Source organism: Monodon monoceros, unplaced genomic scaffold (genome assembly GCF_005190385.1).
Source record: "Monodon monoceros isolate NGI ecotype Baffin Bay Population unplaced genomic scaffold, NGI_Narwhal_1 Super_Scaffold_22, whole genome shotgun sequence".
NCBI classification, from domain to species: Eukaryota; Metazoa; Chordata; class Mammalia; order Artiodactyla; family Monodontidae; genus Monodon; species Monodon monoceros.
In genome coordinates, this window is record NW_021703779.1 from 39,950,731 (window position 1) to 39,962,644 (window position 11,914).

Here is an 11,914-nt window from a genome sequence, read left to right on the forward strand (position 1 = left end):
AAAAAACTACAAATAGAACTACCATATGACCCAGCAATCCCACTACTGGGCATATACCCTGAGAAAACCATAATTCAAAAAGAGTCATGTACCAAAATGTTCATTGCAGCTCTATTTACAATAGCCCGGAGATGGAAACAACCTAAGTGCCCATCATCGGATGAATGGATAAAGAAGATGTGGCACATATATACAATGGAATATTACTCAGCCATGAAAAGAAACGAAATTGAGCTATTTGTAATGAGGTGCATAGACCTAGAGTCTGTCATACAGAGTGAAGTAAGTCAGAAAGAGAAAGACAGATACTGTATGCTAACACATATATATGGAATTTAAGAAAAAAAAATGTCATGAAGAACCTAGGTGTAAGATAGGAATAAAGACACAGACCTACTTGAGAACGGACTTGAGGATATGGGGAGGGGGAAGGGTGAGCTGTGACAAAGCGAGAGAGAGTCATGGACATATATACACTACCAAACGTAAGGTAGATAGCTAGTGGGAAGCAGCCGCATAGCACAGGGAGATCAGCTCGGTGCTTTGTGACCGCCTGGAGGGGTGGGATAGGGAAGGTGGGAGGGAGGGAGACGCAAGAGGGAAGAGATATGGGAACATATGTATAACTGATTCACTTTGTTATAAAGCAGAAATTAACACACCATTGTAAAACAATTATACCCCAATAAAGATGTTAAAAATAAAAAAAAATTTAAAAAAATAAAAGTTTGGAGACCATTTTTCTAAACTTGCATAATCCAAAGTGTACTGTAACTTGCACTCTTTTCACAGAATGTTAACTGATATTATGAATAAATATAAATAATATGAAGGTTCTCATAGACTTACAAGGATAGGAAATGCTGCATTAAGCAGAACTGAACATGTTTCTTTGCTACATGACCTCTTGGAGCCTTTATGGTGCCAGTATGTATGATGACTCTCCAAGATGGACACAGTGTGCAGTATTCTCCAAGCTCTGGTTCTGGGAAGAGGTTTGTTAGCCTTATTTTGTGATCAGTCCGTGTGCTTCATAGTACCCAGACTTATGGTAAAAATACTACGTTTGGCTTTTTGTGAGTTTGTAATGTCTTGCTAGCATCAAGTTACCAGTACGTTTTTCTTCATCCTAAGTAAAGAGTAGTATCACTTTATTTTCCCAAAAGAAATGAAATTGTATTGAGCAATTAATCAAATTCTGACCAGATTGGAAATATGAATTACTTTTATTAATCTATAATAAATCTAAAATAATATCAAAATATTCACTACTTTATTTGAAGGTCTAACCAAATAGTGAGATAATATTCTCTCTCTCTCTCTTCCCCCCCTTGCTCCATATACATATATATATATATATATATACATATATATATATATATATATATATATGGATTCTGATGCAGGCTAAAGTTTGAGAAGCATTGTGCTACTATAATGCATTTAAAACTTTTTGGATTGCAACCTACAGTAATAAATGCATTTAATTTATTCTTATTTATTTTTATTTATTTATTTATTTTGGCTGCGTTGGGTCTTCATTGCTGTGCGCAGGTTTTCTCTAGTTGCAGCGAGCGGGGGCTACTCTTCATTGCCGTGTGCGGGCTTCTCATTGCAGTGGCTTCTCTTGTTGCGGAGCACGGGCTCTAGGCGCGTGGGCTTCAGTAGTTGTGGCTCACGGGCTTAGCTGCTCCGCGGCATGTGGGATCTTCCCGGACCAGGGATTGAACCTATATCCCCTGCATCGGCAGGCAGATTCTTAACCATTGCGCCACCAGGGAAGCTGAATAAATGCAATTTAAATGGTATCCCAGTACACATCTATATTACATTCTCTCTATTTATACAACTGAAACCAAATTTCCGTGAAACAATAGTAGCCCTGAATGTGCACCATGTTGTTTTCTAGTCTTTACCATCTCATTCCATTTCACTAAAAAAAATATGAATCATGACCCTTAAAATGAATGAATTTTATAATCCATTAATGGATTATGACCTACAGTATGAAAAACACTGATCTCATGTCCTGTCCTGTGCTGTAGAGGCTGGATTATTGAAATCTATGTTTCACAGACTCCCTTGCAACTGGATTCTGCATGTATATAACTCATGTAAGATGGAAGGCAGTTTTTTTGAAGCAGCATTAACAGAGCTCCCAATGTCAAGTAACTAACTTCATGGGTATTGAGGGGCAGGGTGTGGGGTTTCAGTTTACCTGTTGTGGATCATAGCAGGTATGGTGTGGTTCTGCAGTAGCGCTGGTAATAATGGTGTCCTGATTACAGCAGCTTTTTTTTTTTTTTTAACAGCAGCTTTTTGATTATGGCAGTGGCTATAAGTTTCTGGAGCTAGAAGTTTCCTGATGTAGAGGAAATAGCAGATTTGAATTTTAACTAGATCAGTGCTACTCAAAGTGTGGTCCACGTATCAATGTTAGTCCAAGTTTGTTACTTGTCTGCAGTAAGTACAGAAATTGACATTAAGTATTTTTAAAGTTTTATTGCAATTTGACATTGCTGCCACATTCAAATGAGTGATCAGTTGACTTTGACAAAGTATGGGTCTGTCATCTATTGGAAAAAATTATCACACTAATCTTTCACCATAGGTGATTTAAGAAGCACTGAGCTAGATTATTCTGGAGGTTATATGGACATTGAAATGAAGGTAAAGAAATAGGGAGATTTCCAGTTAGGATGACACAGTGATTTCGTGTTTTATATACCCTTCTGGTCCAAACATATAGCAGAGAGAGAGAAAATGTAAAAATAGAAAACCAAAAAAGATACAGCCAGCTCTAAAAACAAGAAAATGGAACAGAAAGCAAAGCAGTAGTACTGGACTTGCTGAGTTCCAGGTTGAGAAGCAGAAAAAAGCATCCAGGATTTTGGTGACTGTGAAGTATAAATTTCTTCATTGATGATATGTTGGTAGTAAGTTCAGTGTTGTCTACAAATCTCTTTCTTTCAACTGATCTTAAAAGATTGCTATTTTCTCTCAGATCCCCATTGTCCTCCTTATCTTTTGGATAAGGAGTATGAAGTCAGTCTATATTTAATCTGCCAGTTTTTTTTCCCAGATAGCTTTTAAGATATTCTCTTGGTCTTTGGAATACTGCAGTTTCACTATGATATGTCTGAGTGTGTTTTGGGGATTTATTTTTACTTATCCAGCTTGATATTTAGTATGATTCCCAATGTCATTATCTTTTCAAATATTATCTTTCATGCTCTGTGTTCTCTTCTTTTGGAACTTCTATTAGAGATATGGTGAACATTCTTATTCTGTTCTCTAAGTCTCTTAATTGTGCTTTTACATCTTTTATTTCCTTTTCAGTTGTACTCCATTTACGTAAATTTTTTCATACTATTTTTCTAGTTCAGCACTACTGTCTTCAGCTATGTATAGTGTGTTGTTTAACATATCCATTGAGTTGGTAATTTCAAAAACTATATTTTTTTATTTCTGAAAATTTCATTTTGCTGGTTTTCAAATCTTTCTGCTTGTTTAGTTGGTAACAGTATTTCCCTCCATGATTTTTAATTTCTTATTTTTTTAGCCAATTTAATGTGCTTAGGAAGTATATGTATAATTCCATTATATGAAGTTCAAAAGAATAGTACTCTTCATGGTTTTTTTTATGCTGATTCTTATTCATGGTGGCCTGTTTTCTTGTATTGGTTGTAAATTTTTATTATGAGCTCATGCTTTGTGGAAGGGGAGAAAATATTTATGCGTGGAAATCCTTTGTGACCCATTTTGAGAATGAGTCCCTTCACAGAAATCTTACATTTTCTCTTCTAGGCCTCTTGAAGTGTAATCAAACTGAGACTACTTTTCCAATTTTATACTGATTTCTAAGGAGTTTCCTGGATCACTCAATGTGTTAGGATAAGAGAGAATATCTTTATTTATTTTTTATTATTTTTTTGAGTCCCTGTTTTCAATTCTTTTTTAAAAATTGAGTTATGGTAGATGTACAATATTATATGTTACAGGTGTACAATACAGTGATTCACAATTTTTAAAAGTTATACTCCATTTATAGTTATTATAATATACTGGCTATATTCCTTGTGTTATACAATATATCTAGAGAATATCTTATTCATAAGTATGGTATATCACTCAATGGGATCTGATTCTCCAGATTTCCAATGTGTGAGTGTGTGGGGTTTCCCCATAGCACCAAACAATTCTCCAGACACCAGCTGGGGGTCCTATGATTCAACTCAGTTCTGACACTTATCTACTCGGAGATAGCATCAGATTCCATAGGTTAAGGGTTCAGCCCCACCAGACTGTCCCCCCACAACACACTTCAGATACCAATTGCAAGCCCAGGTTGTCACCTGTACTTCTGATCAACTGACTATAAATCAGAGGTTCCCACGACCCCCTCCTTGGGTTTTATTAATTTGCTAGAGCGGCTCACTGTCCTCTGGTTCCTTCTTTCCTTCCTTCCTTCCTTTCTTCCTTCCTTCCTTTCTTCCTTCCTTCTTCCCTATAACTTTTTATTTTGATATAATTTCTAACTTAAAGAAAAATTGCAAGGATGAAGTTTCAGCCTAGCTTCACTGAGGTCATCCCCTGAGTCCACAGAAAGCTAAACCATGGCCATGAACTCGGGTTACTGGAACATTCACAGGCTGGCTCATACCATCTGCCTGCTTCTGGAATACAAAGAATTAAACTATGAGGGAAAGAAGTACATGCCGGGGGATGTTCCTGACCATGACAGAAGCCAGTGACTGAATGAGAAATTGAAGCCAGGCCTGGACTTTCCCAATCTGCCCTATTTAATTGATGATGCTTTTGAGATCACCCAGAGCGATGTCATCTTTTGCTACATTGCTTACAAGTACAACCTATGAGGGGAGACAGAAGAGAAGATTCATGTGGACATTTTTGAGAACTAGGTTATAGACACCTCCAATTAGCTGGTCAGTGTCTGCTACAGCCCTGACTTTGAGAAACTGAAGCCTAAGTACTTGGAGGATATCTGAAAAGATGAAGCTCTTCTCACTTTCTGGGGAAGAGTCCATGGTTTGCAGGAGACAAGATCACCTCTCTGGATTTTCTTGCTTATGACAGTCTTGACCTGCACCATATATTTGAGCCCTAGTGCCTGGATGCATTTCCAAACATGAAAGATTTCATTGCCCACTTAGAAGGCCTGAAGACGATTTCTGCCTATATAAAGTTCAGCTGCTTTTGCCCAGGCCCTGTGTACATAAAGATTGCTGTGTTGAGCAAAAAGTAGAGTCCTGTAAGATCAGAAGATAGGAGATGTCCCTGCTTCACTGGGGCCCTGAAGAAAAGCTGGACCTCCCTGTACCCCCAGAATCATCCCTCTTGTTCTTTTCTCCTTCTTTTCTTTCTCCTCCCTCATCCCTCAGGCCTTATTAGACCGCTTCCCCTCAGCTAATCCCTGTTCATCTTGGCCCTGTAAAGGTTTACTGTACCTTACTTTTCTTTAGCAATTCCACCCCCCCCAATCTTATCCTTCCTGCATAAGCCAACCAGACCATCTTTCCCTTCAGTGGTTGCCTCTGCTTTGAGGTACCTGATTGGACCCTTCTCCAGTAGAGCTCAGCTCTGAGCTCCCCAACACTGCTCTGAAGACCAGTATTGGCAAGATGTGGAGACCCTGCTCCCCCAGCATGGTCCCTGACCCAGCCCTGCCTGATCCCCAGTAAAGCCTTCTCTCTCTCTCTCTCTCTCTCTCTCTCTCTCTCTCTCTCTCACTCACACACACACACACACACACACAGAGTTTATGAAGTAATGTACAAGGGAAGAAAATCCTAGACTATCTCATGAAGCAAATGTTACCATATCAAACCCAACAGCACTAAAACTAAATAAATAAATAAAAGCATCTCAACTGTACTAATCATATTTTTTATTTTCTGTATTTTACATGAGGCTTTGACATCTTGGGGCCTTGCTAATCCTGAAGAGACTACCCCTTTCAGAGCTAGCTAATTCCTAGAGATATTAAACAACTTGCCTGTCAGGATGTCTTTGATATGCAAACCCACCAATCCATAGTCCATGCTCCCAAATACCTCCTTTATTGAACTCTCACACACCAAGCCAATATTGTCCCTGCCCTAAGTCACTCAAGGGGCAGGTACAGGACAACTGAGGACCACCCTCATTGCCCAGAGCTCACTGAAATTATTCAAACTAACAAATCCTAAAATGCTTAACTTCTCTTGCCTTTTTCTTCCCACCAAAACAACAATGAAGACTTGTGCTCATATTTTTCCCTTGCTCCTTCTGCCTCCTAACCGACCCTAGTACTTCCCCATGTGGTCCTGCATGGTGTGACATGTCCTCTTCTCTTGGAAACTGTGAGTAATAAACTCTTATTTCAAAGGCAGTTGTCTCCATATCTGTCACTTTACCGTACCTGATTAAAACAAATCCCAGGAAGATTTCAAGGCATCAACCAACTAGAGTTTATCCCAGAAACAAAATGATAATTGATTATCAGAAAATCTATTAAAGTGATATACCACACTAAAAAAAACACAGTCCTATAATCATATCACTTGAGCAGAAAAAGCACTTGACAAAATTCAATCAAATTGTATCCATCCAAAACCTAGGGCAAACATATATTTAATTGTGACATTTTTGACGTATTCCCATAAAGTCAGGATTTCAATAAACATTAATAAATGCTTCAGTCCTACAACATACTGAAGTTATTAACCAATGCAAAAAGTCAAGGAAAACAAAGTGTATCCAAACTGGATTAGGAAGAGACAAGCTGTCTTTATTCGCAGACTGTGTGATAGTCCACATAGAAAATTCAGGAAAATTCAAGAGAACCTACACATAAATTATTAAAACAAATGAGAGTTTTGCTGGATAAAATATCAACCTATAAATCCAATTGAAGTCCTCAGGGTGCCTTCAAATTGTAGTTTATAACACATAATACCTAGTGAAAAGCAAATTTCAGAAATATTCATGTGGTATGGTCTCACATATAAAGTTTAAAACCTGAAAAATAATACTATATGTGTTCTAGGGATGTATACAAATGTAATCATTTAACTAAAGCTTGCATGATAATGACAAATTCTAAATTCATGATACTGACTGTCTCTGGGGAGAAAAGGGAGAAAATGAGATTAGGGGTGGTAACCCATGGAACTTCACCTAGATCTATTATTATTTTCCTTTAAAAATCAGTTACAAATATTATAACAAATTAAGATTTGATAAAGCAGGGTGGTGGATGCATGGATATATCTTATATTTATTGCTATAGTTTTCTGTACAAAACATTTTACAATAAAACCAAAGGAATTAGGGAGATAAGTTAGAAAGCTGTTTGGTAATCTAGATGAAAGTTGATAGGAATACAGTCCAAGACAGTATTCTAGAAAGGAAGAAAGAGAAAGAAATATTTGGGCTAGACAGGGAGATGGGGCCGTGGAGGAAGAGTGCATAATATCTCGCAGGTTTCTAGCTTGGATGACTGGTGTGGATGGCATTGCAACCACTAAGATATGACAGGAGTGTATTTTCTGCCATGTTTTGTTTGAAATATCCGTGGGACTTCCTGGCGAGAGTATGAGACTAAGAGTTGAATGCATGATTCTGAAAGTCGGGAGAAAGTACGGACAGGCAATATGGGTATGGGAGTCAACAGCATTATAGAAGGTGGTGAAAACTATGCGAGTAGGTGAGACCATCCAGGTGATGATAGCAGAGTGAGAAAAGGAGCAGGAGGAGGATAAAGTCCTAAGAAATATTAATATTTAAGGAATTGGAAGAGTAGGGGAAGTTCAGAGAATGGTTGGGGAGACACAGAGGAGAACCATGAAATTGCTGTGTCACAGAGGTGCATGGAGTCGAAAATTTCAAGAAGGTAATGTTTGGTGGTTTTACATATAGCAGAGAAGTTCAGCAAGAAAAGGATTAAAAAATTTGCCTATTACATTTAGCAAATAAGAGGTTACTTGTGACTTTAGCAAGCATAGTTTCAGGGAATTGGGAGTTGGGGGGAGAAGTCAGGTTGAAATGGGTTGAGGATATAGTGGAAGATGAATATAGTAGTATAGATTGCTCGTTTAAGAACATCACCACTACTAGCTTTAACAATATAATCACCATAACTATCGCCACTACCAATAACGATAATTATTTCCCTCATTACCAGTACAATCACTGTCCTGTCCACTGACTTTTTTGTAATTCCTTTTCCCTTCCTTCAGCTTCTCTCTTTTTATGCACATCTACTACATTTGTTTGGCTCTGTGTATAGGATAGGTTCTTGATCTTGAAGGGTTTACTCTGTAGTAGAAAAGACAGGCATGCAAACATGCAACTTTAATACATGCACTCTGTGGTAGTCATTCATATTATTCTCCGGGTATTTCCTGCTTTCCTCATTCTGGGAACACAGTAGGATTATACATCCTTGTTCCCTGTAGCTGAGTGGGGCCACGTGTTTAATTCTGGACAATGAGTTGCGAGTTAAAGGGACATATGCTACTTGTAACCTGGGCATTTAAATTTAATTGCTGGTGTGAAACCCTCTAGAGCCAAACTACAGTAGAGTGGCTAAGTACAGCCTGTAGGCCAAATCCAGCAGGAAACATGTTTTACAAATAAAGTTTTATTGGAACACAAATGTGCCCATTTATTGTCTATGGTTCTTTTTTGCTCTAATGGCAGAGTAGTTGTGACAAAGACTGCATGGTCCTCAAAGCCTAAAATTATTTACTATACAGAAAAAGTTTGCTGACACTTTCTCTAAAACAACCTAGCTTGCCCTGATGCTCCATACTAAGGCAGTGTAGTGATAAAAATTTCTCTGATGTAAAGTGTGGTGTATTTGAATGAACACAGGCTCAGAAGCTAGATGGGGTCTCTGAGTCTACACAGTTAGCCCTGGGTGCTATGGAACCCTCTACTCAGGCCTTTGTGCGGCTCAAATCACTGTCTGACAGCACCAGCCACAAGGAAGAATGAAAGCAAATGGAAACAATCTCAGACTTGCTTTGTATGGTTCTTAGGGGTTTCTATAGACTGAAAGTTTGTGTCCACTTCAAATTCATATATTGAAATCCTAACCCCCAATGTAATGGTATTAGGAGATGGAGCCTTTTGTAGGTTATTTGGTTATGAGGGCAGCACCCTCATGAGTGGGATTAGTGCCCTTACAAAAGAGACTCCACAGAGCTCCCTTATCCCTTCCACAATGTGAGAACACAGGGAGAAGGTACCATCTATGAACCAGGAAGTGGGCTCTCACCAGACACAGAATCTGCCTGCACCTTGATCTTGGACTTCCCAGCCTCCAGAACTATGAGAAACAAATGTGTGTTGTTCATAAGCCACTCTATCTATGGTGTTCTGTTATAGTAGTCTGAACATATTAAGACAGGAGTAAAGGGAATATTGATGAGTGAACGTTCAGTATGGTCAAGCACTCTCTAAAAGTCAGAGCTGTCTAAAATCAGAATGAGTTGCCTTGCAAGAATGAAGGGCGCAAGTGACCCTGGGGTATGGAGCATAAGCTCCTTTTTGCCCCAAGTATACAAGAAGAAGCCAACTTAACTCTTGGAAAAATGATATATTAGTTTTCTATAGCTGCATAACAAATTGCTAGAAACTTAAAACAACATACATTTATTTGCTTACAGTTCTGTAGGTCAGAAGTCTAGCAGAGCATGACTGGTTCTCTGCTCATTGTGTCACAAGACTGATATCAAGGTGTTGGTCAAGCTGAATTCTCATCTAGAGGTTTTAGGGAAAGATCCACTCCAAAGTTCATTCTTATTAGAATTCAGTTCCTTGTAGTTGTAGGACTGAGGTCTCCATTTCCTTGTTGGCTGTTAGCCAGTGGTGGCTCTCAGCTTCTAGAGGTTGCACACATTCCTTGTCATGTGTCTCCTTCCATCTTCAAGTCAACAATAACGCGTTGAATCTTTCTGGTGGTTGAGTATCTGACTTCGTCTCCTGTGACCAGTCGGAGGAAACTATTACAATTTTAAAGGGTTCACATGATTAAGTCAGTCCACCTGAATAATCTCCCTGTCTTAAGGTCAATTGTGCCATATAACATAACCTAATTATGGGTGTAAACTCCATTATATTCACTGCCTGGGGAATATGCAAAGTGTGTACACTGGGGTGGGGGGAACCTGGGGTTGCATCTTAGAATTCTGCCTACTACAGATGAGAAGAGAATTCCAATATTGCATACTTAGCTGGACAAGTTGATGTTCAAAGTACATTCCAATCTTGAGAATCTATGATGCTCTGACTACATCAAAGTTCAGATTGAGAAGAGGGCCTAAGTCACAATTTCTGCCTTCATGCAGTTTTCAATGTGGGAGTAAAATTAACACACACAAAACTATTAGCATTGTGCTAAACAAATGGTTAAACTGTGTAAATTAGGAGTCTATAGAAGATAAAGGAGGAGAGAGATTGGAGAGGGTTAAAAACGGTTAGAGTGTTTTCTTGGAGAAGGTGTGACTTGAACTGTTATTTGAAGGAGGATGAAATAGAAAATAACAAATGTCTTCCTCTTTCTAAACCTCTGGATGGTTTTTATTCATTGTACATTCACATTTCCAGTGTGATACTGAAAAATAGGCTAAGAAGATTTACCCAAAATTTAGAAATAGGCAAAAGTATGACTACATATCTTTGCAAGGTCATACTGGACTATTGGCAATATACTCGTATTGCGTGAAGATCGATTCCCTCGGTCAGTGGTTCTCAAACTTTCATAAGCATCAGAATGCCCTGGAAGGCTTGTTAAAGCACATAATGCTGTGTCCTAGCCCAGAGTTTCTGATTCAGTAGGTCTTGAGTGGGTATCAAGAAATTGCATGTCTAACAGGATCCCAGGTGATGCTGGTGCTGCTGGTCTGGGGACCACGCTTTGAGAATTATTGCTCTAGAGGAACATACCATTGTTTGACTTACTATTTACCGTTGATTAAGGCAAAGATTCTGTAAAGTTACGGGCTAAATTATAGAAGTTGCCAGTGATTTTTGTTCCGAAGAAATACAAATAATTTCTGTCCAATGAAAAATATAATTCCAATAGTTTTATTCCCCTGTAAGACATTTAGCTGTTTTATGTTTCAGCAATTTAGCAATCTTATTTCAGCATTCTTTCCTTCAGTGACTGTATATACTAGTCTCTCAGATCCTTCTTTGAGCTAGCATTAATACATACCCTCATTAACAAGTTAAATAAATCTTCGTGTTAAAATAAACTTTGGACATGCATACTATGTTTGTATGATAGTCATGATTTTTAACTTTTGGAAATGTATACCTTGACAGGGCTGTGTGATCAAATAAGTTTTTGACAAGCCAAGTTAAACAAATTTACACAGGATTCTTAACAATGCACCTCTCCCAGACTTTAATTTGCTATTTAAAAAGTAGATGATGCAGCATTTCACAAACTTATTTGACACTGGACACTTTTTCCTCAAAGTGCCTTTAGAAAACATTGCCCTACACAGTTATTATCAGTGACATCACAGCCATTTCCACAATTTCTAAAAGAAATATGTTACCTAACTGCACATATTGAATCTCATCTCAGTGGGAGAGCATATTTTTAAAGTCAAGGAAGAGAACTTTTGTGTCATTTGGCACTGAGGAGGCCTCCTCCACCAGATTCAGGGTGGAGAAACTTTTGTCCCCTTTTTATCTCTTAATACCAAGCAGGACTCCAAAGTTCCCCTCAGAGTTCCTGTGAGATGACAGAGAAAAGTTCAATGCATTTTTTTCTTCCCAGATCCAAATCTCCCATTGCCAAAAACCTTTCTTTTCAGCCCAAAAAAATGTTTGTAGATTTCTCCTTTTTCAGTGATGTCTAGGATAACTATGCCACAGAGTTGGAGAACACTCCACC

The 11,914-nt window shown here is 38.4% G+C and overlaps 1 pseudogene; it reads left to right on the plus strand.

Annotated features, from left to right (window-relative positions):
• Positions 1-4,616: 4,616 nt before the first annotated feature.
• Positions 4,617-5,266, plus strand: LOC114905784 (annotated as a pseudogene).
• The last annotated feature ends 6,648 nt before the right edge of the window (positions 5,267-11,914 follow it).